At 39.9% G+C, this 5329-nt stretch overlaps 1 protein-coding gene across 1 annotated transcript in view; it reads right to left on the bottom strand.

Annotated features, from left to right (window-relative positions):
- Positions 1 to 5329, bottom strand: part of LOC105545762 — a 43361-nt gene that overhangs the window by 20284 nt on the left and 17748 nt on the right.

Below are 5329 nucleotides of genomic sequence, written 5' to 3'. Positions count from 1 at the left end.
CCTGAACAGAAGTGATATGTCCTTAAAAAAATGGGCTCATATTCCCCACAAACATTTTCTCCTTTCTGCTAACTGGAATACAGACCAGATGATAGGAGTTGAAGCAACTAGACAACCGAACGATGAAGTTTACAGAGATGAGAGTGACAAAGGCATTCTACATGTGTCTTTCACCACCTCCTCCAGAGAGTTACAGAGGAAAGAGGAGGAATCCACTTCCATCTTGTTTAAATGTATCTGTGAGTCTCTTTGTTACAAGTAGCCTAGGCTGTACCTTAACCAATGTATCCTGTATGTCAAAACATTGTTTTATTATACAGAGTATTTTCAATGATCTGCAATTATCTCACATATTTATATGCTAAAATGCTTATTATCTACCTTGCCATGATAGAGTATGTCCTTCACGAAGGCATGAACTTTGTCTTATTAGCTGCTGCAATCTTACTTCTTAGAACTGTAGCTAGAATTAAAAATGTTGCTCAAAAAATAGTTGGTGAATAAATTAACTGTTTCCAAGTCAAAAGGAAGAAGCAGGTGCAGAGAGGTCCTAAGTAATTTGCCCAACTTCATAAAGCTAGTAAGTGGCAGAACCACATTCAAACTCAAGGCCATCTGACTCTGATATTCTCATTAATTCTGGAATAGCTGAGGGTCTCTTACTTTAGTCGTGTGAAAAAGTCACATGGGGGTGTTTGTTAACATACATTACTGAGTAGTAGCTCAGACACACTGACTCAGTGGATCTCCATCTGAGAATCTAACAAGAACTCCAGGTGATTCTGCAAAGGTTCCTCTGACAGAGCTTTGAGAAACATCATCATGGCCCTGTGGCTTATTTAGCTATTCAAAACTCTGCATGTCCTTAGAATACACATAAAGAGAAAGCTGAGAGATTGGTACAGTACTAAAGGTAAAAATCTGAAACAACATGGATGGATCTCTAAGGCATTATGCTAAGTGAAAGAAGCCTGATATAAGAAGACCGGTCCTGTACAATTCCACTTACATGACATTGCAAAGACAAAGCTACAGGGACACAAATCTGCTCACTGGTTACCAGGGGATAGAGATGGAAGGACAGAATTGATGACAAAGAGGCAGGAGGAAACTTTTGGGGGTTATTGAAACACTTGAATAAGAGATTGCTAAGACTCTGGTGGGCTTATATGACCGTTTACATTTGTCAAAACTCATAGATATGTACACCTAAAAATTGTGAATTTTACCACATATAAGTTATAACCCAATAAACCTGATGTTAAGGCTGATCATGGTGGCTCATGCCTGTAATTCCATCACTTTGGGAGGCCAAGACAGGAAGATCCTTTGAGCCCAGGAGTTTGAGACCAGCCTGGGCAATGTAGGGGAGGCTCTGTCTCTATAAAAAATCAAGAAATTAGCCAGGCATGGTGCGCTTGTGGTCCTTGCTACTTGGGAGGCTGAGATGGGTGGATTACTTGAGCCCAGGAGGTCAAGGCTACAATGAGCAGTGATTAAGCCACTGCACTCCAGCCTAGGTGACAGGGTGAAACCCTATCTCTAAATAAATAAATAAATAATTTTCACTTTAATTTTAAAAAATTAATAGGATAGTTCTAGTTGGCCATAAATTAAACCATAGAGACAATTTCAATAAACTCCCCCAAATTTTAAGTCTGTCCTTTGAAAAACTATAATAATCTGTCCAATGTTTGTCCAGAGCGATCATTATGAGAGTGACAAAAATGAAGCCAGAAAGTAGAAAATGTTTTTCTTTCTCTAACTCTCTATTATGATATATGATTCACCAGTCATTTTCTTCCCAGGAGCCTCTAGAAATGTACTTTTTAGAAACAAGTGACCTTTGGTAAAAAATAGCGACTCAACTGAGATCGGTCCTGATACATTAGAGATCAGTACTTTGCACTAGCTATCTCATGAAATTCTACACTAATAAACTCAACAAACCTTACAGGAAAATGAAGAAACAAAATCATCCTATATTCCAGTTATCCATTACCGTGCAACAAACCATCCTAACACTCAGTATCTTAAAACAGCAACTTACTATCTCTCCTGGTTCTGTGGTAGATGGGCCTCAGCTGGGTGGCCCCTACTTTGATCTCTCATGTGGTCGCCATCAGATAAGACAGGATGTCCAGGATGGTTTCTTCACCCACACATCTGATGCCTCAGTGGGAGTAACTGGAAGAAACGGGCTGGCTGATCTCTCCACACCTTTGCCCTGTGACCTTTTTTTTTTGAGATGGAGTCTGACTCTGTTGCCCAGGCTGGAGCACAGTGGTGTGATCTCGACTCACTACAACCTCCGCCTCCCAGGTCCAAGCTATCCTCCTGTCTCAGCCTCCAGACTAGCTGGAACTACAGGCATAGACCATCACACCTGGCTAATTTTTGTATTTTTTTAGTAGAGGCAGGGTTTCACCGTGTTGGCCAGACTCATCTCAAACTCCTGATCTCAGGTGATCTGCCTGCCTCGGCCTCCCAAAGTGCTGGGATTCCTGGCATGAGACACTGTGCCCAGCTTGCCCCATGACTTTTGTACCTGGCTGGGTTGGGCTTACTCACAGCATGGCATCTCAGCATATTTGGACTTCTGTGTGTGTGTGTGTGTGTGTGTGTGTGTGTGTGTGTGTGTATGTGTCACTCTCTCTCCAGGCTGGAGTGCAATGGTGCAGTCTCGGCTCACTGCAACTCCGCCTCCCAAGTTCAAGCGATTCTCCTGCCTCAGCTTCCCGAGTAGCTGGAACTACAGGTGTGCACCACCATGCCCAGCTAATTTTTGTATTTTTATTCCTTTTTGTATTTTTATTAGAGATGGGGTTTCACGACGTTGACCAGGATGGTCTCGATCTCTTGACCTCGTGATCGGCCCAACTTGGCCTCCCAAAGTGCTGGGATAACAGGCGTTGAGTCACCGGGCCTGGCCTATATTTGGACTTCTTACAGAGCAGCTGGCTTGCCTTAGAGTGAACATTCACACCAGACTAAAGCTGCACAGCATTAAAGATCACATAGCATCACTTTCATCTCATTCTCCTGGTGCAAAATGAGTCACAGGGCCAGTCCAGATTCAAAGTGAAGGAACCACACTTCCCTGCGAGTGCCAGCAGCAGTGGTCACTGGGGGACCAATTTCAGAGAGTTGCTACCACATCCTAGAAAACTTTTAATTAGTTCATTCCATTCATTTCATCAGTATATTCTTTAAAAAACTGTTTTAAATTATTTTAAACATGTTTGTGGGTACATAGTAGTTGTATATAGTTATGGAGTACATGAGATGTTTTGATACTGGCATGCAGTGCATATTAATCACATCATGGAGAATGGAGTACTCAAGCATTCATCCTTTGAATTACAAACAACTCAATTACATTCTTTAAGTTATTTTAAAATATACAATTAAGTTGTTATTGACTACAGTCACCCTATTGTGCAATTAAAACCGTTAGTCTTATTCATTCTTTCTATTTTTTTTGTACCCACTAACCATCCCCACCTCCCCTCCAACTCCCCACTACCCTTCTCAGCCTCTGGTAACTATCCTTCTACTTTCTATGACCACGAATTCAATAGCTTTGATTTTTAGATGCCACAAATAAGTGAGAACATGAGATGTTTGTCTTTCTGTTCCTAGCTCATTTCATTCAGCGTAATGACCTCTGGTTCCATCCATGTTATTACAAATGCCTGGATCTCATTCTTTTTCATGGCTGAATAGTACTCCATTGTGTATATATACCACATTTTCTTTATCCATTCATTTGTTGATGGGCACTTAGGTTGCTTACAAATCTTAGCTATTGTAAACACTGCAGCAACAAACATAGGAGTGTGGATATCTTTTCTAAATTCTGATTTCCTTTCTTTTGGGTATATACCTAGGAGTGGGATTGTTGGATGATATGGTAGCTCAATTTTTAGTCTTTTGACAAATCTCCAAACTGTTCTCCATAGTGCTTGTACTTAATATACATTCCACCAACAGTGTACAAGGGTTCCCTTTTCTCCACATCCTCGCCAGCATTTGTCATTACCTGGCTTTGGATATAAGCCATTTTAACTGGGGTGAAATGATATCTCATTGCAGTTTTGATTTGCATTTCTCTGATGATAATGATGAGCACCTTTTCACATGTCTGTTTACTATTTGTTTGTTTTCTTTTGAGAAATGCCTATTCAAATCTTTTGCTCATTTTTTGATCAGATTATTAGTTTTTTTTCCTATAGAGTTGTTTGAACTCCCTATATATTCTGGTTATTAATCCCTTGTCAGATAGGTGGTTTGCAAATATTTTCTCCTATTCGGTGGGTTGTCTCTTCACTTTGTTGATTGCATCCTTTTCTGTGCAGAAGCTTTTTAACTTGATGTGATCCCATATGTTCATTTTTGCTTTGGTTGCCTGTGTTTGTGGAGTATTACTCAAGAAATTTTTGCCCAGACCAATGTCTTAGAGATTTTTCCCAATGTTTCCCAATGTTTCTAGTAGTTTTATAGTTTGAGGTCTTAAGTCTTTCATCCATTTCGATTTGATTTTTGTATATGGCAAGAGATAGTGGTCTAGTTTCATTCTTTTGCATGTGGATATCCAGTTTTCCCAGCACCATTTATTGAAGAGACTGTCTTTTCCCCAGTGTATGTCTTGGCACCTTTGTTGAAAGTGAGTTCACTGTAGATTGTGGATTTGTTTTGGGGTTCTCTGTTCTGTTTCATTGGTCTATGTGTCTGTTTTTATGCCAGTACCATGCTGTTTTGGTTACTATAGCTCTCCAGTATAATTTGAAGTCAGGTAATGTGATTCCTTCAGTTTTGTTCTTTTTCCTTAGGATCCCTTTGGCTATTTTGGGTCTTTTGTGGTTTCAGATACATTTTAGGATTTTTTTTTTCTATTTCTGTGAAGAATGTCATTGGTATTTTGATAGGAATTGCATCGAATCTGTAGATTGCTTTGGGTAGAATGGACATTTTAACAACATCAATTCTTCCAATCTATTAACATGGGATGCCTTTCCATTTTTTGGTGTCCTCTTCAATTTCCTTCATCGGTGTTTTATGGTTTTTATTATAGAGACTTTTCACATCATTGGTTAATTCCTGAGTATTTAAATTTGTGTGTGGCTATTGTAACTAGGAGTACTTTTTAAATTTCTTTTTCACATTGTTCACAGCTGGCATATAGAAATGTTACTGATTTTTTTATTTTTATTTTTTTGAGATGGTGTCTCCCTCTGTCTCCCAGGCTGGCGTGCAGTGGGTGATCTTGGCTCACTGCAACCCCTGCCTCCCAGGTTCAAGAGATTCTCCTGCTTTAGACTCCGGAGTC

This window comes from Mandrillus leucophaeus, unplaced genomic scaffold, assembly GCF_000951045.1.
Source record: "Mandrillus leucophaeus isolate KB7577 unplaced genomic scaffold, Mleu.le_1.0 Scaffold338, whole genome shotgun sequence".
In the NCBI taxonomy this organism is placed as follows: Eukaryota; Metazoa; Chordata; class Mammalia; order Primates; family Cercopithecidae; genus Mandrillus; species Mandrillus leucophaeus.
This window is presented reverse-complemented; position numbering and strand designations above follow the sequence as displayed.